Below are 24,534 nucleotides of genomic sequence, written 5' to 3' on the forward strand. Positions count from 1 at the left end.
GTCATGGATAATAATCATATTTACCTCATGGATTCTTGTGAGGATTAAGTGAGATCGGGAGCCTGAGTAGTACCTGGCACATGGCCAGGGCCCTGTAAATGGTCATTACTTCTGTTAATTCAGTGCCATCAGATGTCAGCCTTGGGGGATTGACAAGTGTACAAATGCCACGTTTCCCACTCAACATGGCATTCCTGCCCTGCATTTCTGTGCCTCACTCTACCTCAGAGCTAACTGGCAATGGGAAATGAACTCTTCTTGGAGAGAAAGCAAATGGAAGGGACAGTAAAAAGGTCTCCTGGTATTTAAATGGCGCCAGTAAAGGAAGGCTCCAGAAATATCCCACTTTTGCTAATGGGGGGAAGCCAGTTCTTTTCTCTAAATTGCTTTAAAAAAAAGAAAGAAAAGAAAACTAGTATAGAATGAATGAGTACGCCTGTCCTTAACCAAAAGAACTCTTGGTGAGAAGGGTTCTTCGAGGAACTTGGGTAAGAAGTAATATAAATAGGAGGACCTCAAAAATCTTCATTTACCTTTTCAAAAGTTATTCTGGCCATTTTCCCTGAGGGATCCATCCCTGCCTTGGGCTCCAATGAATCCGTGTATTCTCCTGAAGGGTGCCTCTTCCCTGGCTTCACAGCCCAGCAGAGGACCAACACAGCCTGATTAGTCAAGAAGAAAGAAAGAAGAAAGAAAGAAAGAAAGAAAGAAAGAAAGAAAGAAAGAAAGAAAGAAAGAAAGAAAGAAAACAATTTCTTCTCCATGATATTTTTCTTTTTTTCCATTCAATCCAGAGAAGAATATTTGAATCTCAAAATGTCAAAGCCAGGAGAGCTGTGAGAGATGGTCTAACATAGTCATTTTCAAATCAGCTTCAGCACAGAACACTTTTCAAATGAAAGTTTATCCAAAACCCTAATGCAGAAAATGGGGAGATAAAGCAGTATTTTTCATATAAATATATCATTTTAATTTCAAGTTATCCATCAATAATTTTGATTGAGGTTTTCTGATTGATCCAACAAGTTATATTGTGGAATTCTGCATAATGCAGAATAGTTCAGGCCTACATTAGCTTCAGCATCTAATTCCTTTCCTTTCCTTTTCTCCCTCTGCACCTCTCAGCCTTGCTCTGCCTGAAGTTGCCTTTATTCTCAGAGAACCTCCCTCCACTGGAGGGAAACATGGCCCCAGTAGCTCTAGGCTTTACATTACAGTTAAAGCTCACCATCCTAGAAGAATGGTTTTTTTCCCCCTAAAGTTCCAGAGAACATTTGAAGACAGACACTGATCCAGCAGTCTTGGGTCACACACCCTTCTCAGAAGAGATAACTACAGGTAAGGAAAATGCAAACTCTTATTGGCCAGGATAGGGTCACACTGCTGTGTTGGTGGTGAGGGAATATATGGGGTCAGCCCCTCTCATCCATGAGGAATGGGTTTCCCACAAGGAAGAGAGTTTCCATTAGCAGAACAAGAAGTAAAAGGGAATTGTGCTGAGCAGATAAAACCCGTATCCACCAGAGTTCACTTAACGTGCATAAATAGTCACACACATAAGAGCTTTGATAGTTCACCTTCCAATCTCAGTATAATGGAACAGACTAAGAGCTTGAGGGATAGCAGGAATATTTGGTCTGACGATGAATCACTAACAATTCTTCACTTTCCTTAATTATTAAGCGTTACCTTAGGAGGGATTTGATGAACACTAACTTCAGCCAATTTAAATTTTCTTGTTTTGCAAAAACAGAACATTTTTCAAATATGTCTTGAAACATTCAATGACAACATTTTTAATAATTAGAAATCTCAATTCCTGTTCTAGAGGCTTTTAAAACTATCTATTTTGGGGGCACCTGGGTGGTTCAGTGGTTGAGCGTCTGCCCTCCTGCTCAGGTTGTGATCCCAGGGTCCTGGGATCAAGTCCCACATCAGGCTCCCTGCAGGGAGCCTGTTTCTCCCTCTGCCTATGTCTCTGCCTCTCTCTGTGTGTCTATCATAAATAAATTCTTAAAAATATTTTTTTAAAAACTGTCTTTTTTGTATTGAATGTTGAGTCCAAAATGTAACCTTTCGGGCAGCCACAGTGGCGCAGCGGTTTAGCGCCGCCTGCAGCCCAGGGCGTGATCCTGGAGAACCGGGATAGAGTCCCACATTGGCCTCCCTGCATGGAGCCGACTTCTCCCTCTGCCTGTGTCTCTGCCTCTCTCTCTCTTTGTGTCTCTCATGAATAAATAAATAAAATCTTTAAAAAAAAATGTAACCGTTCAATTGCTTCAATGAAGCCTTTGCTATTCTTCCTGTAGGCCTGGCAATATCATGAGCCCCATATTGCTAAGCTGAAGCCATTCTGCTTACTAAAGTCAGAACTGTATAACAAAAACTTTAATATGGGAATGATCTATGACATTATATTGTCACAACTCAGCATGTTTTATGTTCCATTGTTCCTATCCAGCTGATATATTAAGCTAGGACTGAGCTTCACCCAAACTACTTGCTTGAGAATGGCCTCCACATGTGTTATAAGAACGTATTCACTTGCACAATTTTAGACAAGTAGATGAGTGCTGGCCTAAATACTAGTGTAACAGCCCAGACCCACAAATCAAGAGGACTTCCACAAGATTTTTAAATATATGCAGAGCTCAGGTCCACTGTCTACACAAACCATACAATATACATTAAAAAGCAAAATGGTGGTATTGCCCATTTACCACATTATGATATATAATACTTTCTAGAGGATGTTGCCCATAGTCCTTTTTCTTCAACTTTACTGAGGAATAATTAATATACAATAAAATGTAACCATTTCAAGAGTATATTTCAATGAGTTTTCTAAAAAATAACATGAACTTTTTAAATGATATTCTAGATTATAATCCTCAGCATTTATGTTGGATCTAATCTTTTCCATCTTAAAAATATCCTCCCAGGGATTAACATGACCAAGTACTTTTTAAATATTATAAAGCTCTAATAATTAAAAGTTTTTAAAGCTCTCATAATTAAAACAATTTGGTACTGGAGTATTATATTAGTTTGCTAGGGCCATCATAACAAAGTACCACAAACTGGGAGAAATTTATTGTCTCCCCATCCTGAGGGCTATTAGTTCAAAGTGACGGTGTCAGCAGGGCCATGCTCCCTTTGAACACTACTGGGGAAAGGATCCTTCCTTGCCTTTTCCTGGTCTCTGGTGGTTTGCAGGCAACCTTTGGCACCCTTGGATTGAATATGCATCATTCCACTTCTCCTTTTTCGTCTTGCTATCTTCCCCTTGTGCCCATCTGCTTCTGTGTCCAAATTTCCCCCTTTTTTATGGACCCCAGGTATATTAGATTAGGGTCCCCCTCATGGTCTTATTTCAACTTGAATACCTCTGCAAAGACCCTATTTTCAAATAAAGTTATATCCTGAGGCTCTGGTAATCAGGATCTAAATATGTCTCTTTTGTGGGACACAATTCAGCCATAACACCCATGAATAGCAGATGGAGTAGAATTTTAGCAGAAACTGACCCAAAGACACTCCAAAATTTAGAATGCAATAAATGTGGTATTTCAAACCAGTTGAGAAAAGATGGATTACTCTATACCTGGTGCTTGAAGAACGATGTAACCCTCTATTATATCAATGGCTAAATTGCACCCACATCCTTCACACCTAGCACCTGATCCCTTCCCAGCTCCTGGTTCTAGCCTGTGGGGAGGTCCTGCTTATGGAATACTTCAGTAGCCTTCTGAAGAAAATCATCTTTTTGCAAGGGTGGCTTGAGTTAGTTTTTGTAGCATGAAATCACTTCAGAAGCTAATGGCCTCATAACTGGGCATTCCTTTACATAGTGAGAATTTTAGATGTTCTTCTTAAAATATATGCATATAAACATATATGTAAGTATATATATTCCTTTCTGTCATCCTACTTCCCTCCCAATTCCATCTGGTTTCTCTCCTCTACCTGGAAGTGGACTATTTGAAGTCAGTTGATTCCTTCTGCATCTTCCATCATTCTGGGCCGCCTAGAAGAAGTGATTGGTCAAAGCAGAAGCTGTCCTTTGAGGGCCTCTAGGACGTCTGCAAAGCCAGCTAAGATCTCTGCTATTTTAAAACCCAGACATCAAAGTATTTGGATGGGATCCAGAGTTTCCTGCCTCCCTGAAACCTCCTTCCAGAAGAGAATGAAATTGTGGGGAGGAGGGAAACAACCTCAACTGGACCTCTAATTCCCCAAACTGCTATTGGACTCCTTACTACAGTATGGGGCTCCTTGGAAGCTGGCTTATTAAAATATTTTTTCTGAAATTTGGTGAGATGGGGGGCAGCACTAACACCAGACCAGGCATACTTTGGGCCAGAGGCTCCTTCCTTCTCTTCCAGGTTCCCTCCTAGGCTGCTCTTCAAAGAGTAACAGTATCTCCTGTGTACCCGGCACTTACCATGTTTCTTGCCTGCACAAAAAGACTGTCATGATTACATTATTGAATTCTCACAAGAGCCCCATAAGGTAGGTTCTATTATTATTTCTATTTTACAAATTGGAAAACTGAGGTTTGGGGAAGTTAAATAAATTGCCCAAGGACACACACTCTTAGGAGTTCGAATCTGAACCCAGGGCTTGTATGACTTCAGGGTCTCTGCTCTTAACCACCACTCTGGGAATACTAAACCAAAATGTCAACAGGCACCAGGCAGGAGCAGACAGGAGTGGTGCGGGCCGGGGGGAATGGTGGTGTGCGGCGAGTGGAGCAGTGAGGTAGAAAGCCTGCACCCCATCCGGAGAATGCACACTTGCAGCAACCACGAGTCACAGCCCTGTGGGAACGTGGCCTAGTATGGCCACAGTTTCCATCTTCCAAAGAGAAGCTTGCAATCTGAATTTTTATACAAAACCTCCCAACTTTTAAATGTTGGGCACGGATTCAAATACTTTTAGAAAAACATTGCACAGTCTGAAAACCTCGCGTCTGCAGGCCCCCATCAGGCAGGAACTCTTATTCCCCACTCATGTTTCCCGTGGGAGGAACTTTCGCTAGGCCACCCCCAACCTCCAGTCTGTCTCCCCTGATTGGCGAGCTCCAGGGAAGGGGCATGCGCAGGAGTCTCCCTCCAGGAACCAGCATGGCCGCCGGAAGTGCCCCGCGCCGCTCCTCCGGCTGGGTGGGAAAGCCCATCTCTTCGCAGAGCAATGTCCTTGCCGACAGTTTGCTTTATTGGAGTATGAGCTTCGCTATAACAAAGCGCCACCAAATGGGTGGTTTAAAACAAGTTATCTTCTCTCCACTGCGGAGCCTGGAAGTCCACACTCAGGGGGTCAGCAGGACCTCGCGACCTCCGAGGGTCCCGGCGACCCTCGGCCTGCAGCTCCCCGCCCGTGGCCGCCTCTGTCTTCACCTGACCCTCCCCCCGCCCCCCCAGCCTGTCTCTGGGTCTCGGTTTCCTCTTTTCATAAGGGCGCCAGTCATATTGGATTAGGACCCGCTTCATCCAGTGTGACCTCATCCGGGCTAATTACATGTGCAAAGACGCTGTTTCCAAATAAGGTCACAGTCTGAGTGGACTTGAATATGAGAGGAGGGCAGGAGGGGCAGGAGCACGACTCAACAAAATAGATTCTTTTTTAAAAGAATTGCATATTAATCCCCACCTGTCTGATTCCCACATCTCTCTCTAAGCCGGTTCCACTTGGGAGAGAAAACGAGGGCTACGGGTCGTTGACCTCAAGCTCCAACAGCCACGTTCAGCATTCACGGATTTTGGCAGTGTGCAATCTAAGACTCCGCGGTAATTAGCTCATTTCTCCCCTCCATCTTTTTTCTCATCTCCCCCGTCATTTCTTCCTACTTTTGTGCTCCCTACCACTCCTCTGTGGCTTCAGGGTCTGACAAATGTTGCTGTGCAACAGTGGCAAGGCTCCAGGAGGATTCAAGTCTCAGCCTGCCACCTGCCAGCTCTTAACACCCGACTCCTCAGAGGTGTTCAGGAAATATGTGGACTGAATCCCCTGTTGGACCACAGGCCTTGAGACAAGCGTTCTCCTGTATCTCAGCTTCCTGGTGGGAAATGGAGAGGTAATAATAAACACCACAGGTGGAGCACCCCTACACTTGAGGAGAGAGACAATCGGTCATGAAATAACAGTTCTCCAAGAGCAGGACCAACAAAGTAGGAATGTCACTTGGTGAAGGGCTATAGGTATAAAGAGAGTTCACAATGGCTTTACCACAATGAACAGGGCAGCCCTAAAGACCTTCCAACACCAGGGGCTGCTCCCGTAGAGCACTCATGCTCACTCACTCACTCTCCTCTCTCCCTCCCTCTCCATCTCCCTCTTCCTCTCTTTCTTTCCGGTTGCCTGAGTGCCAGCCTCGCAACACCCTCTCCACTCCCATACACAGGCCTTAGCCTCCGGATTTTCCAGCCACAACCTTCTAGGTGCCATTGTTTTGAGCACTCAAAGCACTCCTGAAAGACAATTTGACTCTTCACCAAAGCCACTGAAGTAGCAATTGCTTGGTATGTGTTGACCTCAAAAAAAGTTCTGGATTATTTTTAAAAGTCAAGGTGCCTGGGTGGCTCAGTCAGTTAAGGTTCCAACTCTTGGTTTTGGCTCAGATCATGATCTCAGGTCCCTGGAATCGAGCCCTGCATCAGGCTCCACACTCAGCAAGGAGTCTGCTTGAGATTCTCTTTCTCTCTCTCTCTCTCTCTCTCTGCCCCTCACCCCCACACACACATTTTCTCTCTCTCTGTCTCTCAATAAGTTAATAAATCTTTTTTTTTAATGACTCTTCTCCATTAAGGCATCAGTAAGAAGAAAATGGACATACCTGCAGCACCAGAACCTGAGGGAAGAGCAGAGGAGAAGTGTGAGGGAGAACATGAGGAGCGTCTGTGGGCAGTGGAGCACCCAGTCTGTGGAGCTCTGTGACAGTCCCCCACAGATAAAAGGGTATGGGTAAGACAGTCTGCAGAGACTCCATCATGATGATGAATGCCACAGCAACATTAACACATGCTACTGGGGAAGGGCAGGATGGAGGACACAATATTCTCCTTGGCTTTTGTAGGGCCAGGGAAGCCTTCCCAGAAGCAGTGACAACTGACTCTGAAGGCCACCTCAGGGTAACTCAGATGAAGGAGCAGTGGAGGGGTGAGCCAAGCCAAGAAAACACATGATGGGCAGCAGAGGCAGGGCCTTGGGTGTCCAGCCCCCACATCAACATCAGTGTCTGTGCTGAGCAGCAGCCTCATAGTGGCATCTTCACTGAGACAGCCACTGAGGATGGTCTGGGTGTTGCCTCTGGCTGAAATAGCCTCAGAGCCTGACATTCTCTGCCTTCCTTCTTCCCCCAGATCCGTGTACTCCTAATACCCTCTAATAAATGCCTTTTCTGCTAAAATTAGTTCAAGCACATTCTGCTATTTCAGCACCAGGTCTGCCTGTTACAGTGATTAATATCAGGATGGTCCCAGGCAGCAGATGTTCAAGGACATGGGCATCAAGAATGGGTTTTCTGGCTTGGTTGGGTCAGAAGTCAAGAGAAAAGAGCTAAAATTGGAGGATGGGACTCTGGCAGCACATGGCATTTCATGGGTAAATCCAGCAATTAAATGATTACCTGTCACCTCTCAAAACAAAATGTCCTTGAAAAGTAAAGCTAGGGGGTGGGGTGTGTGAGGCACATGGTCATTATCTTGAATGGTGTGACAGACTGTGCATTCAAGGCCTATGGGTAAGAGAATGGATCCTGGTCTCCACTTCTTCATTCCTCTCGAAAAGGATTAAGCATCCTCATAACAAAAGAAAGAAAGAGAGAGGGAAGGAGGGAGGGGAGAGGGAAGAAGGAGGGAAGGAAGGAAGGAAGGAAGGAAGGAAGGAAGGAAGGAAGGAAGGAGAAAAGAAAGAAAGAAGAAAGAAAGAAAGAAAGAAAGAAAGAAAGAAAGAAAGAAAGAAAGAAAGAAAGAAAGAAGAAAGAAAAGAAAAAAAAGAAAAGAAAAGAAAGAAGAAAAGAAAGAAAAGAAAAAAAAGAAAAGAAAAGAAAAAAGAAAAGAGGATAACACATCCCCCCTTAACCAGTAACTTCACAGGACCTCCCAGTGGAGTAAGCAGCTTAATCTCCCCAACCCCACTGATGGTCTGACTCGAAGGAAAGTTCTGAAGACAGTGAGTGTAGGCAACTCTGAAGAGTTTTGCTATAAAGGGGAATGTAGAGGCAGCACCAGCTGGTGGGGTGATTCTGAAGCCTACTGCGCTTTGGAACTCCTGAGATTAATTTAACTCTACTTAATCTCCTGATATTTCTTCCATGTGGAAAGTATCTGCTGGTGTGACACTCCCAGCCTCTCTCTACCCTTCTCACTCACCCCTTACTCTGACTGGAAAACCCAGGGAGCAGGCAGTGGTATGCTGGTAAATGTTTGACAACTGCTCCATGGGGTGGAAGCGTGATCCACAGGGTTTGGTGATTTCCCGGCGTGGAGACTCCCGCTCATCATGGCTGGTTCCGAGCTGCCAGCATGAAGTAAGGCAGAGATGCACACCAGCCCTGCCAGCAGACCCTTGCACACCATGAGAGCAGAACACACAGCCCTGTGGCCCTTTCCTGTTGGGATGTGACTCCTCACAGAAAATCGACCTTCTGCTCCCCTTTCCTTTCCACCCTGGAGGCTTGGCAGGGACAGACCAGCATGAGTGGAAGCCCCTAGTGGTCTAGCACTGCTTGTGGCTGGGTGAGCAAGCATCTCTAACTCTGAGTGGGGATCAGAACTAGGAAAACCACTAGCCCACAGATAAAAGGCACAATTCTAAAATCAGCTTTATCAGTAACAGGTGACATCTTATTCTTCCTAGCCCTTTGCCTAGCTTACCCTGCTGCATTATGACAGCCTCTATAGATTTGATAAGTCTTTCTGTGGCTTTTTTTTTTAAGATTTTATTTATTTATTCATGAGAGAGGCAGAGACACAGGCAGAGGGAGAAGCAGGCTCCCTTCAGGAAGCCGTATGCAGGACTCGATCCCAGGATCCCGGGATCATGCCCTGAGCCAAAGGCAGATGCTCAACCACTGAGCCACCCAGGTGCCCCATGTGGCTTTTTTAAATTATTATTTTATATATTTAGAGAGAGAGTGCGCACGTAAACCAGGGGAGGAACAGAGGGAGAGGGAAAGAGAATCTCCAGCAGACTCTGTGATGAGCGCGGAGCCTGAGGCAAGGCTCAATCCCACAACCTGGAGATCATGACCTGAGCTGAAATCAAGAGTCAAAAGCTTAGCCAACTGAGCAACAAACTGCCCCCCACTGCAGTCAGGATGCACTTTCCCAGCATCAGCGTCGGTGAGGACTGGGGCTCTTAGGTAAAGGGCCCCATCCCAGGAAGCAGCCAGGGCTATCGGTATACCGCTAATCTTCACGTTAGACTTGGCACCACACCCATCTTTCCATGGAACACCCTGTGTCCCGGTCATTCCTGGGAGCATTATCTAACACTTCCTCAGCTTTCCATACCCTGTCCTCAAGTGCTCTGTTTGTTTGGTTTTTTTTTAATCAATTTCCAAAATGGACTCCCTCCCACCCTCTGATAATCTGTCTCCATAAATATTGGACTTGGTTGTTTAAATTTAATTCATTTGAAGTTCAATATTGAATTTTGTATGATTAGCCCTTTGATCAAGAATCAAATCAAAGTATCAGACGTTGAATTAATTAACACCATTGAATTGCTTAACAGAATACCTTTTTTTTTTCTTTCTAAAATGCAATGTAGGAGCACCTGGGTGGCTCAGTCAGTTATGCATCTGTCTTCCTTTGACTCAGGTCACGATCTCAGGGTCATGGGATTGAGGCCCATGTTGGGCTCCCTGCTCAGCAGAGTCTGCTTCTCCCTCTCCCTCTGCCCTTCCTGCTCATGTGTTCTCTCTCTCCCTCTCTCTCTCTCTCTCTCTGTCTCTCGAATAAATAAAATCTTTTTTCAAATAAAATGTAAAAAATATATAGAGAATATATAGAGAAAACCCATACATTGGTGGAGTTCACAACTTAATCTGTGTTTCTGGTTCTTGTATTTCTGTTGGTGTAAGCAGCATGACGTCATAAGGTAGAACCGAGAAAGGCCGGCACTTAGAACCTCATAAGACACACAGAGGTTCGGTACATGTGTTTTGATTAGATGAATGAAGAAGTGGGCAGTGTAAGGAGCTATATGAATAGTTTTGGGCACCATCTTTTTGCTCTCGTCCCCACTCTCCAGACTCAGAGCTGGGAAAATGTGTAGGGACTCCACTCACCTCCAGACAACTACAAACTAATAAGTACTAAATCCTCCCTTTTACTCTTACTTTCCTTCCCCCAGTATTTCCCCTGTGCAGTCAAGAGTAAAATAGGCCAACCTTACATCAGAAATGGAGAGGAATGGAAAGGAATTATGTCTTAAGAAAAATGGCTAGAAAAATATGTCTAAACTTGCCATTTGATCTAGTGTATGTTTGATTATGCAAGTGAGTGCTGCAAGTGAGAGCAACCCACATGCAAACAAGGGTCCGCGTGGCTCACAGCAGTGTCTTTGTCATACACTCAGTCTTCTGATACTAATGATGATGTTACCGAGCACTTACTCGGTATCCAGCCATCTTGTGATCACTTTACACATATTAACTTGTTTAATTCTCTCACTTTTCTGAGAGGTAGGAACTATTTCTCTCTGGGCCTTTGGTTTCCTTGTTTGTAAAGTGGAAATACTATTTGTTCCTATATAATATGTTTGCTGTGGAAATTCAATGAGTTTTGCATGGCATGTTGTAAGCACGTGGTACATATTAGTTCTGAATGGCCTCATGGGTACTGTCTCCATTTATAGATTAGGAAACTGAGACACAAAGAAGTAAATTGCCCAAGATGCACAGCTGATAAGTGGAAAAGCCAGGATACAAACTCCCTGCTGTTATGAAGAAACTGGAATCCTGGAATCCATGAATATATTAAGGAGATAATTACTTCTACCAGCGATAAAGGGGGGGGAAATAAAGCTGCTGTGATAAGCTAGGTCCATTGGGGGGCAGTAGATGCATGCATTCTACAAGCATTACGCTTAACCATGGGTTGTTAATTTAAGACATTAAACAATTTTAGCACAGATTTTATGCTGATTATTAAGGAAGAAATAGATTCAGATTATTTCCCTATTACCTTAAAGTGTAGAATACTTCGGTGAGGATTAAAAAATAATGCGTGTGGTAAACTGTCAAGCAAATGAAAGGTCTCCCATCAACATTCAATAAGCTGTTATTACTCACTCTGACAAGACTGGCACTGCCCTAGCTTCTGGGGGTCAGGGTGTCCCAGGCGTGACGTTCACTGAACAAGAAAAGACAAGGACCGCCACACCAGCCTACCATCTCCCCCCACCCTTGTGCTGTGTGAAAAGATTATAGCAATAGTCCAAGCACATGATGGTGATGGAGTGGTAGCAACAGGGAAGGAACTCCAGGGGCCCTGTATATGTTTGGAGTGATTGGCCAAAACTGAATTTGGAAAACACTGTAGTAAGTACTGGATTGAAGCACATATGCAAGAGTACAGGAGAGGGAGTGACCAGTTCTGCCTGGAGATGACACTGGAATCAGCATTAAAATCAAAAAGAGCTTGCAAGTCAGATGGAGGGAAATGGGGAAACATTCCAAGAAGAAATACTCTGGACAAAGGTTGCAAAGCCTGGAAGGTCCTTGTGCCTTTTAGAGGATGCTCAGCAAGCCCTGTATGATGAGCTGGAGGGGAAGGAGAGATACCATCCCCAGCCCCCAAATAAGAAAGTTACACACCCAAGACAGGTGGGAGACTAATATTTTGCCTTTAAAAATAAAGTTTATGGGGGTGCCTGGGTGGTTCAGTGGTTGAGCATCTGCCTTCAGCTCAGGGTGTGATCCCGGGGTTCTGGGATCGAGTCCCACGTCAGGCTCCCTGCAAGGAGCCTGCTTCTCCCTCTGCCTCTGTCTCTGCCTCTCTCTGTGTGTCTCCCATGAATAAATAAATGGGAAATGTATAAAGAATATACACTTTGTCACTCATAGAAAAGCAGTATTTCTTTATCGTCTCATTTATAGACACATCATATTTATACAAGTATCACTTGCTTTTTGAGTGTTTACATTATGCTGCTTCACTTTTACAAAAGATCTACATTAGTATCTGTTTCTGCTAACCAAAAGAAATCCAAAGACAATGTTTCCTTTTATGAAAAAACGTGAAAAGGGAAAATTGCATTCAGCATTTGTTTTGCAGCCCAGCAGAGCTGTTAGAGGAGCAGCGCGGACCCCAAGCATTGAGCAGCAGCAGAGCAATGAGAGTGGCCTCATCAAGCTCCTTCCCCAGGAACTACACTCAGTATCTAAGCATCAGGCCCCCAGAGTGAACTGTGTCTGGAAGTATCTGTGCTTTATCTTGATTTATTTTGTGCATCCATTAGCAAAGTGAGTCCTGAGATATCAGAAAAGTCTAAGAGAGGTTACTTTTTGGGGTCCATATAAATTAATAGTAATTACTTCTTTGTTTTATGCCATTTCACCTCACAAAAGCTTTCATAGGAACACCTATGTTTGGATAGACAGGAAACCTCTGTATATGTGTGGGTGTGTACATATATATATGGGATAATTCTGTAGACAGTTTTGTACCTTTGCTTTCTGAAATATACTGTACATTTTGAAATATACTGTATAATGGGAAATATACATTTTCCCATTAAATTACATATTCTTCAAATGCATGATTTTATGACTATGTAATATTCCTGCATAGCTGATTCATAATTTTTAAGCAATTCTCTTATTGTTGGACATTATATTGGTTCCAATGTCTCTTTACTATAAAAACTTTGATGGACATTCTTTTCATGTAAATCTCTACATCCCTTATTATTTCCTTAAAATAAAACCCTAACATTGAACTCCTGAATCCAGGCTATGGGCATTTTTAAGTGCTCTTGATTCAAACTGCCCTCAGAAAGGCTATATTAATTGGACCTCCCAATTAATGCCTAATTAATGCCTAATATTTATTAGGCATATACTATGTGCCAGGCACTGTGGTAGGTGCTATGATAAAGCAGTGAACAAGAAGGACAAGGATCCCTGCCTCCTGGAGCTTCCATCCCAGTGGAATTTTTTTTTATCTTAATATTGTGTTTATTAGATATATACAAGAGTGCTGGAGTCTTGTGAAAGTGAGGCATTTAGGGGTTTAAGAAGCTGAAAGAAAAGAGCAAATGGAACAGGAAAGGAAATGGTAACGTCACTCCTGCTCCCTTCTTCCCTATTGTCCAGCATGGATGCTACCTCAACCTGCAAGACGGAGCCCCTTCCCATCACCATACAGTGCATCTGGCTTCTGCAGCCCCTTGCATCCACTGCAGCCACAACAAGAGAACCCCACATAAAGGAAATATGTAAAGTATAGAATGTATTTGTTATAAACGCTAAGGAGAAAATTAAAAATAAAAACAGAAAAAATATAAACCAAGGAAGTGGGACTAGAAGCATGAGTAAGGAGGTGAGTTTTAGATGTGGTGGGCATGGAGGGCCTTCATGGGGAGGCATTTGAGTCAAGCCCTGAAGGAGGGAGGAAGCTGTGCAACCATCTACAGGACAAGACTATAGGTATGGGTGGGCCAGCAAGTGTGAAAATGGAATTCAAGAGCCTGATTGACAAGTTCAAGGTCATGCAGAATTGGCCTGAATAGAGCAAAGGGAGAGGTCAGAAGGGTAATCAGAATTGAAGTAGTGTAAGAGGCTGGTTGTGCGGGGCTATATGGACTTCCACTCTTCCCTAGAACAGAAGGGGAGCACTGGAGGGCTCTGACTTGGCATTTGACAAGAAGCTTCTGGATGCTGTGCTCACAATAGGCTGGAGTGGGCTGAGGAAGAAACATGAGCTGTGCCAGGATTCAAGAGGCTATTGTGATAACCCAGGAGATAATCCAGGCATCCACGTATGACCAGATAGCAGTCATATGATGGAGAAAAGAAATAGAAATGCAGACACAAAGTGGCGTGAAGGTGGTGCCTTTGCCTACCAGATTTGCTGATGTAGCAGGAAGAAAATAGGTGAGAAGCATCAAGCATGAAGCTCAGCCTTTTGCAGAATTTGCCCTTTACGGAGTTGGAGAAGTCCACAATAGAAGTAAAACTGAGAGGGAAGATAATACAGATTTGGACTTGTTAAATCTGACATAAGTTTTAAGACTTCCAATGAAGATATAGACCAGGCAATTACATAGAGGATTCAAGTTTCACAACAGGTCAAGGTTGAGGACACACACTTAGGAAACCACAGCACATACACAGAAAAAAAGAATTCTTCAAAGACCGAGCTGGTGTAACACCCCTAGGTTAGGAGTGTTACAGGGAATCAGCAAAGGATACTGAGAATGAGCAGCCAGCCAGAAGGGCAGGAAGACAATTGGGAGAATGTGGTGACCTAGGAGTCAAGTGAAGAGTGTTTCAAGGAGGCTGGAAACATCAAGAGCAAGTTGAAGACCAAGAAATGACAGTGAGATTTAGCAGAAAGGAGGTCACTGATGACCATGGGAATAATAGTTTTAGTTGGAGGGAGAGGAGTGAAAATCTGGATGGAGTCGGTTCAAGAATAGGAAGAGAAATTGGCAACAGTAGGTATAGGCCAATATCCTAAGGAGCTCTGCTGTAAACGGAAGGAAAGAAAGGGGTATTAGGTCAAAAAAGAGAGGGATTGTTTTAGAGATTTTATTTATTTATTCATGAGAGACACAGAGACAGGCAGAGACACAGGCAGAGGGAGAAGCAGGCTCCCTGCGTGGACCTGATGCTGGACTCCAATCCCAGGCCCCTGGGATCATGCCTTGAGCCGAAGGCAGACGTTCAACCACTGAGCTACCCAGGCGGCCCGAGAGGGGTGTTTTTTAAGGTAGGAGAAATAAAGCACATTTTTATGATGATGGAAATAATTCCGTAAAGGGGGAAGAACTGTTTTGGGAATTGTTGGAGAATTGGAGAGACTTGTCGGAGCAAAGGCCTTAACTGGGTAAAAGAGTGAACAGGGTACAGTGCACTCCAGCAGGACTATTCGGAGTTGCCAGGGAAGGGAGAGATGAGGGGTACATGAGTTTGGGGGAGCTTGATTGTTTCTATGTTATATTTGTTTAGTGAAATAGGAAACAACGGTGTCAGCTAAGGAGGACGGGGAGGCTATGGTGGAGGTTTGAGAAGTGGGAAAATGTGAAATAGTCATCAAAGAAAGGAAGTCTGAATGGACTGTGGAAATCGAGGGGGGCGCAGCACGTGGACCCCTGGACGGCTCTGTTAGCTATAGCTGGGCAGCTATATTCCACTGCGCCTGTGCAGCAGGGGCCTGGCCCGGGGTCCTCGTCAGTCAGTGATCGCAGCAGAAGGACAGAAGGACGGACGAGCGAGCTGACGAGGAGGCCAGGAGCAGGTGAGGGGGCTTCTCGACCCACTGTGACGTGACACTGCTGGCGGCCCGGGGCGCGGGGCCACCTGAAGAGGGTCCCTTTATCAGCAGCATTTGACTTTAATGAGCTTGAACTTTCCCCGCATTGATTCCTGGCCATTTGTATTCCTTCTGTGAATTGCCTTTTTGTGCCTTTGTTCATAGTTTTTCGAGGCCTTTCATCGATGAGCACTTTACAAAGCACATTAATCTTCTGTCACAGATATTGCTTAGTTGTTTTTTTCTCATTTATTTGCTTGTTAAATGTCTCCAGGCTTTTTTTTTTTTTTTTTTAAGATTTTTATGTATTTATTCAGGAGAGACACAAAGAGAGAGAGGCAGAGACACAGGCAGAGGGAGAAGCAGGGTCCCTGCGGGGAGCCCGATGCGGGACTCGATCCCTGGACCCCGGGGTCACGCCCTGAGCTGAAGGCGATGCCCAACCGCTGAGCCACCCAGACGTCCCAGGCTTGTTTTTTTAAACATACACGTGCTTTCATATTTTTACATAGTCAAATCCAACAATACTTTATGGATTCAGCACTGTCATTCAGATAAATCTCTTTTCCAGTCCAGGTCAGATAAATAGTCACCAATATTCTCCTTCTTTTATGGTTTTCGCACTTATATAATGTTCACAGGCACTCAAATGTATTTATGGGTTATTTGGTGACTCTTGCCGTTTCTCCACCCTATTAGTAAATGGTTTTCAGCACCATTTTAAAGAGGTAAATCTTTCTTTACATTCTAATTGATAATGACATCAGGATATGCAAGATTTATATTGATCTATATGTGTTTCTCTTCTTTTCTGTCAATCTTTCCATTTTTGTACCAGCCCTATTGTGGCTATTGTGGCTTTATTCACCCTCTAAGACCCCGGAGGGCATGTTCATGTTCCACTCATCACTTTGCCAGTTCACATGTTTTTGTGATGTAACTGCACTAAAGCTACAAGCAATTATGGAAAGACAATAACTTGTCCATAAAGGAGACAATCTCCTTCAATCATTCCCTCTCAATATACCACCCTTGCGTACAGAATTAGGAAATCCCAAACTATGGATTTCATTCTTTAGCTCCAAATAGAATGTACATCAGTTGAAAATATACCTAAGTTGACAATTATAATAGATCTAAAGAGGGTTGTTTTTTAACAGACTATTTGCCTAAAATGAAATCAGTATCTCCAGACTCTCTTCTTTGTTCCTAATGGCTTTGTTTCTATGGGAATTTGTGCCCGTGAGAGAATGGCTATCCTAACCATTTACCACTGTGTGGCACTTCTCATACAGTACCCCATTCAGCTCTCTGCATGTAGTTTCCAGGACACCAAACCCTCCTAGACCTTTCTCTCTTTCTCTCTCTCTCTCTCTCTCTCTCTCTCTCTCTCCAAGTCTCTCCCCCTCTCTCTGGCTACTGCTTTTCACTCTTCTTTGTTGGTCTACACACAGAAAAACAAAACTAGACAAATGGGATTGCATCAAACTAAAAAGCTTCCACACAGCAAACAAACATTATGAAGAAAGAACCTACAGAATGGGAAAAAATGTTTCCAGACCATACATCCAGTAAGGGGTTAATATCTAAAATATATAAGGAATTCAAACAACTCAATAGCAAATAACCCAATTAAATAACCCAATTTAAAAGTTGGCAAAAAAAAAAAACCCAAATACACATTTCTCAAAAGAAGACATACAAATGGCCAAGAGACACATGAATATATGAAAAGATGCTTGACATCATTAAAGAAATGTAAATCAAAAGCACAATGAAGTATCACCTCACACCTGTTAGAATGGCTTTTATCAGAAAGACAAGAGATAACAAGTGTTGGTGAGGATATGGAGAAAAGGGAACCTTTGTGTACTGTTGATTGGAATATAAATTAGCATAGCCATTATGGGAAAACATATGGAGATTCCTCAAAAACTTAAACATAGAACTATCAAATGATCCAGCCATCCTCCAGGTATATATCCAAAGGAAATGGGATCAGTATCTCAAAGAGATATCTGCACCCCTATGTTCACTGTGGCATTATTCACAGCAGCCAAGACATAGAAACTATCTAGTGTCCAGATGAGGGTATAAAGAAGAAAGAAGGGGATCCCTGGGTGGCGCAGTGGTTTGGCGCCTGCCTTTGGCCCAGGGCGCGATCCTGGAGACCCGGGATCGAATCCCACGTCGGGCTCCCGGTGCATGGAGCCTGCTTCTCCCTCTGCCTGTGTCTCTGCCTCTCTCTCTCTCTCTGTGTGACTATCATAAATAAATAAAGAAAAAAATATTTAAAAAAAAATAAAAAAATAAAGAAGAAAGAAGATATATAATAATATATATAGCTTATATAATATAGAATATTCCATTATATATATTATGCTGTTATGTTTTTAATACTATTATATGATATGTAGTGGAATATTATTCAGCCATGAAAAAGGAAATCCTGCCACTAATACCAACATGGATGAACCTGGAAGACATTTTGCTCAGTAAAATAAGCCAGACAACTGTATGATCTCACTTATGCGTGGAATCTAAAAATAAAAGTTGGGGGACGCCTGGGTGGCTCAGTGGTTGAGCTTCTGCCTTCAGCTTAGGGCATGATCCAGGGATCCAGGATTGAATTCTGCCTCTCTGTCTGTGTCTTTCATGAATAAATAAATTAAAAATCTTTAAAAAATAAAAATAAAATAAAAGTTGAACTCATAGAAGCAGAGACTAAAAAAGAAGAAGAAGAAAAAGAAGCAGAGAGTAGAACAATGGTCTCCAGGAGCTGGAAGATTGGGGGAAACGGGGAGATGTTCATCAAAGTCAGTTGTGTAGGATGAATAAGTCTAGAGTTCTAATGTACAGCATAATGATTATAATTAATTAATAATAATTAATTAATAATATTGAATTAAATATTGGAAATATGCCAAGAGAGATTTCAGGTGATCTCATCACAACAAAAAAGTAACAATCTGAGGAGATGATGTGTTACTTAACTTGACTGTATATCAAATCGTGTTGTATACCTTAAATATATACAATTGTTATTCTAAAATATATAAATAACTTACAACACTACTGGTTTGACAGACCAAATCTTCCAAAATCTCTTCCCCAGCAGCCCTCCAGCCTCTTCTTTTTCTCTCCTATTTGTGACCCTTGCCCAGCCACACTGAATTATTTGCCCTCTTCAAATATACCAGATGCATACCTGTGCAGGGCATTTTAACTTGTCCCTCTGTTCTTCTGGATACCAACATGGGTAGTAGTTACTTCAGGTCTTTGCCTTCAAGCTTCATATTTGCAGTGAGAAATCCCCTAATCATCCTATTTAAGATTAAAGTTGCAATTCCCACCTTCCCAACTAGCTCTCTATTCCCTTTTCTCTGGGTTAGTCTTCCCCATAGAACGTATTACTCTGAACTACATATATAATATTTATTCATTTAGTGTGTCTCCTCTTTGTGAAACATAAGCCCCATGATGTCATGAACTTTTTTTCTGATTTGTTCACTGTTGTATCTCCATTGCCTAAAACAAAGAGTGGATGGTCAGAAATAATTGTTGGGACAAATAACCAAGCAATGACTGAATTCTGCTAACAGTTTTAGAAGAGAATTAGAATAGATTTTGTTCCATTCACTGGAACCAGCTAAGGTGCACAAAAACTAAATGACTTGCCAGAGGCCTTAAAATTGCCTCAAAGATACTACTGCTCTAGAGAAGACACCACACTTGTTCCTTGCCTGAGAGCCACAAATTATTTTGCTTTCACCACCAACATAAGGCCATTTCCTCATAGGGTGGGTCTAGGGAATCCAATTCTAAGAAGAATGGAAAAGAATATACAATCATATACAAATATACAAGAATATGCCTGTCTTCTAACAGTCTGTATTACTTTCATATTAAATATTCAAATAAGCAAAAAATGTAATCAAGTGCTCAATTATCTAAGTGTCAAAATCTCCACTGGACAAAGAAATTTGTCTTCATTTAATGGAATGGTTTTGTGGAAGAAGAAATGGGAGAAATACATGTAACAATAGGATGACCTCAACATTATCAAAACCTAATGACTAAGCACCTGGTGCTGGGAGGGGCATGGCCCTGCCTTAAAGCAATTCTTCTGATATTCTTCATGGAATCTTTCATTTGAAACATATGCCTAGGTTTCTTCATTTTCCTTGACTCTCTGTATTGGTTTCTATACATTAAATAAGCAGCCACCTCTCCCATCTTGAAGACGTGGTCTTGTGTAGGAGATGAACCTTATCAAACTCAGTTGCCTCTAAAACTCTTCCATAAATTGCACTGTTTTTGAAAACTCCAGGTATTTTGTATGATAGATTAAATGAGAAAGCCCCACCGTCACTATATAGAACTAATAGAATTACTCATGTCTCCCACAGAGACACCCACAAACCAGGATCTAGAATAGCCAGCAAGAGCAAATCTTCCAATGACTCCCAGACAATAAATAAATGGAAGGACTCAGCACATAAGCTCCATGACTACTTCCCTCCCCAATGGTTTCCCCCCTTCAGAAGTTCCAGCAAGGCTCTTGAAGCACCTCACAAGCTCACCTTGTCACCCATCCCGCCCAATTAGCACCAGCTCCCACCTAGCCAGGATGAACTCCTAGAAGTTCCCAGGACACACCAAGGGTCTTCAGGGCCTTCTTTGCACCTGGGGTTCTCTGCCTGAAGTCTTTCTTCTCCCACTTCTGGCTGGCCAACTCACACTCTCCCATGCAGTTCTGCAGATGTCCTCTGGGGAGTCTTCCCAACCCACCGGTCTGACTTAGCTACTCCTGTGCTGTGATCTCCCAAAGTAATCCATGCCAATACTGGCCATGCTCTGTATACACATGGCAGGTTACCCGGTATATCCCCACTATTCTAAAGAGTCTAGAATGCAGGGACTGAGGCTTTCAGCCACACCCTAACTAGTACCCACCTGGGCCCAGGAAGACTTGACTGGTGATGGTTGATAAGCAACTGAAGATCAGAACTGGGTATTAGAACGCAATCTATGGAAAAACACAGCACTTCGTACTGCTTGAATTTATCACATGTATCCAATAAAAATAACCAAATAAGCAAATATCTTTTCCAGGAATAAGTCTCTTACATAATTTTTCACTCCTGAAACTCCTCACAACGCTGGACATGGATACAATATGGCTACACAAAGCTCCCATTTGCAAAACTGAACCTGTTTTCTCTTCCTTTTCAAATTTTTACCAAACCAAACACCCAGATACAGCTTTCCCACTGTGCTTAGCCTCATTCTGCCTCTGTCCGCAAAGCCTACTCCAGATCACTTTTGAGAACTCAGTTTATCAAACCAGCCATTCTTCTGTGACACCTCTGAAGTTGGTTGTACTTGGCTTCTACATTCCAGGCTGTTTCTTCCAAAGCTAAATCTAAGCAGTCTTTCATAACTAAGACTAGGAATAAATGTCTCCTAGCTTAGAAAGTTGCTGAAGAAGACCTTTTCTAATGTGTTAATCAGAAATTCTTTGAAACTCATCTTCCTGGTATATATGTTCTCTAATCATAATCTTGTGAAAAACAAGGATATATTGTTTGAAAAAAATGTTACCTCTTAAATTTCAGGCATTAAGCCTTCACCAATCTCTCACTTTTCTTTTGAAAGATCTTAATGTTAATAGTTCTCCTGCTTTAAGTCTTTCACTCAAGATTCTTGAAGTACTTAATAAAGAATATAATCACTAGCCTTAAGACAGAGGTAAGTGGGTGGCAAGCATAATTAACATGTAAGAATCACAAGGTTCTAAATTTATATAATGTCTAGTTGAAGGAAAATGTTAAGACTTGTCATAATATGGAAAACACTATTCATTTATAATAAAATTTGATTAAGTTTTAGGAACATTTTTTTTAAAGATTTTATTTATTTATTCATGATAGATATATATATAGAGAGAGAGGCAGAGACACAGGCAGAGGGAGAAGCAGACTCCACACTGGGAGCCTGACACGGGACTCGATCCTGGGACTCCAGGATCACGCCCTGGGTCAAAGGCAGGCACCAAACTGATGAGCCACCCAGGGAACCCCTAGGAATATGTTTTAACTTTTGAATTGGATTTTTATTTTATAGGCCAGCTTGCTATTAAAAATCAATCTAGAGGCATCTGGGTGGCTCAGTGGTTAAGCGTCTGCCTTTGGCTCAGGTCATGATCCCAGGGTCCTGGGATCAAGTCCTGCATGGGGCTCCCTGCAGGGAACCTGCTTCTCCCTCTGCCTGTGTCTCTGCCTCTCTCTCTCTCTCTGTGTCTCTCATGAATCAAAAAAAAAAAAAAAAAAGAGGTCAATCTAAGGCAGGGGGTTGGGGATAAGTTGGGCTATATCAAGAACCAACCTGAACAAACGACCCATGGTCAAAGCTCAAAGAGTTTGAGCAATGAAATACTGACAGTATTGGATTACAACCGAAAGAACAAAACAAATGTCCATGAGTCGATACTGATATAAATAAGCAATTGAATAAATAGGTAAATAGGGGAGAAGGGGAAAATACTCCTTAGAGAAGAATTCCAAGTAATACATGTGAAGAAGAAACAAAATCACCACTGGAATACCATAGTAATGGTTGCTGCAGGCAACATCTGAGGACAAATGCTACAATTACTGGGCAAATCTTTACAGAGAAACTGGACATTGTCGGAATCAAGTATCTCCCTCAAAATACTGATTACTGTAAGTGCTTTTAACAAATGTCTACAAATTCCTTGATGCTCCTTCCTCCAGGAGGTGGAGCTTTATTCTCCTTTGAGTATGTTATGAACCTAGTGACTCACTTATAAGAGGCAGGTTTGGAAAAGAAAAACTAGAAACCTTATAGTGGAAAAACCTGACAGATGCCCCCTCACCAACCGGTGATCATGGTTAATATCACCAGCAACAAGTCATGGTAAAGTTGTGAGATAGGATATGTGATGAAGAGGCACATTGCCTCTGTGGTATTCTTCCCCCCAAATCCATAACCTCAGTCTAATCACAAGAAAATATCAGATCTGTTAAAATTAAGGGAAATACTACAAAATATCTATCAGTAGGCTTCAGAAGTGTCAAGGTCATGAAAGACAAGGGAAGACAGAAAAACCATCAGGACAAGAAGATAGGAGATACGATGAACAAATATGATGGGATTTGATGAAATCCCAGATTGGGTCCTAGAACAGAAAAAGGACATTTACGGAAAGTCTAATGGAATGTGATGAAAGGCTGTAGTTTAGTTTATGCTAATGTTTAATTTCTTCATTTCGACAAGTTGATGCAAGATGTTAACATTAGGGGAAGCTGGGTGAAGGACATTTAGGAATTGTCTGTGCTGACTTACGCTCTTCCAGAAATCTCAAATGATTTCAAAATTTAAAATTCTCAAAAAGTTATTGTTATCCTTACTGTGCAAAACTGCTGCTGACCCACCTAAATGACATTATGGGACAGGAGTATGTGTATTATGATCATGTCTTACTGATTCTTACTTCTATATATATATTTTTTTCATGCTAAAGTTCCATGGGCTTTTATAAAATTCTAGGTTCGTGAGAGTTGAGACCAGGGTGGTAGGTAGCGTAGATGGCAAAGTGAGGACACATATTGGTATCCAGGGACAGAAACCAACATAAGCCACAGTGAAAGTTGGGGGGTAATTTATCACAGGGCCATGAATTTATTTCACAGAAGCCAAGTCACACTCCCTGTGCAGCTTGGCACCAGGACTGTTCAGTCATTAGGAACTCTGGTCGTTCTCCCTCTCCTGGCCTCTCGCACGTGCTTCCTTCCACCCAGCAGCTGGTCCTAATGTGCAAGTGTCAACATGATTGGTGGATGTTGGCCATCCTTGCATCTCTGAGAGAAATCAACCTTGATCATGGTGTATGATCCTTTGAAGGGATTTGGTTTGCTAGGATTTTGTTGGGGACTCTTTGCATCTATATGCATCAGGGTATTGGCCTGGCCAGTAACCTCCTTCTTTGTGGGGTCCTTGTGTGAGAAGGATAGGTATTTCACCTTCATCGAATGTGTGGTCAAATTTACCAGTGAAGCCATCTGGTCCTGGACTTGTGTTTGTTGGGAGGTTTTTGACTACTAATTCGATCTCCTGGCTAGCAGTTGGTTTATTCAGATTTTCTATTTCCTCAAGATTCAGTCTGGGAAGATAGTAGGTTTCTAGGAATTTATCCATATCTTCCAGAGCCAGTTTGTTTGGCATATGCTTGTAATGGTCTGTTAGGATATTTTGTATTTTCATAGTATAAGTCGTAACTTCTCTTTAATTTTTTATTTACTTGAGTCCTGTCTTTTTTTTTTTTTTTTTTTTTTATGGTAGTCACAGAGAGAGAGAGAGGCGCAGAGACACAGGCAGAGGGAGAAGCAGGCTCCATGCACCGGGAGCCCGACGTGGGACTCGATCCCGGGTCTCCAGGATCGCACCCTGGGCCAAAGGCAGGCGCCAAACCGCTGCGCCACCCAGGGATCCCTGAGTCCTGTCTTTTTTAACTGGTGAGCCTGCCTAAAGGTTCATCAGTTTTGCTTATCTTTTCAAGGAACCAACTCTTCATTTCATTGATCTTTTCTGTTATTCTTTTAGTCTCCATTTCACTTATTTCCACTCTGATTTTTATTCTTTCCTTCCTTCTAAATTTAGGCTGCATTTTTTTTAAAGATTTTTATTTGAGAGAAAGCATGCAAGCACATTGGGGGGGGAGGGGGGAGTAAGCAGACTCCCAGAAAAGCAGGGAGCCCAATGCAGGGCTCTAATCCCAGGACCCTGGGATCATGACCTGAGCCAAAAGCAACTGTTTAATTGACTGAGCCACCCAGATGCCCTTGTTCTTTTTTCTAGTTTTTTAGGGATAGAGTAAGACAGATTCACAGGCAGCAACTTTCAAGGTATGTGAATACGCGCGGTCTTGTGGGTCTGCAATCCTAAACCCCGCTGACTTCCAGACCAAGAAATCTAGAGGTGTCCCCAGGGTGGCAATTGCAAAACTCGTGGCTTTAGATGTATATAA

The 24,534-nt window shown here is 42.7% G+C and overlaps 1 long non-coding RNA gene across 3 annotated transcripts; it reads left to right on the plus strand.

The window, feature by feature from the left end:
• The first annotated feature begins 5,086 nt into the window (after positions 1-5,086).
• On the plus strand, positions 5,087-7,411 carry LOC144323867 (uncharacterized). 3 transcript variants are annotated; one of them, XR_013389228.1, is made up of 3 exons: positions 5,087-5,789; positions 5,884-6,076; positions 6,809-7,411. It is a non-coding gene; the product is annotated as an uncharacterized LOC144323867 (long non-coding RNA). The 3 variants fall into 3 exon arrangements; XR_013389227.1 differs by having other exon boundaries at positions 5,098-6,076; positions 6,809-6,957; positions 7,076-7,411; XR_013389226.1 differs by having other exon boundaries at positions 5,087-6,076.
• The last annotated feature ends 17,123 nt before the right edge of the window (positions 7,412-24,534 follow it).

Source organism: Canis aureus, chromosome 11 (assembly GCF_053574225.1).
Source record: "Canis aureus isolate CA01 chromosome 11, VMU_Caureus_v.1.0, whole genome shotgun sequence".
In the NCBI taxonomy this organism is placed as follows: domain Eukaryota; kingdom Metazoa; phylum Chordata; class Mammalia; order Carnivora; family Canidae; genus Canis; species Canis aureus.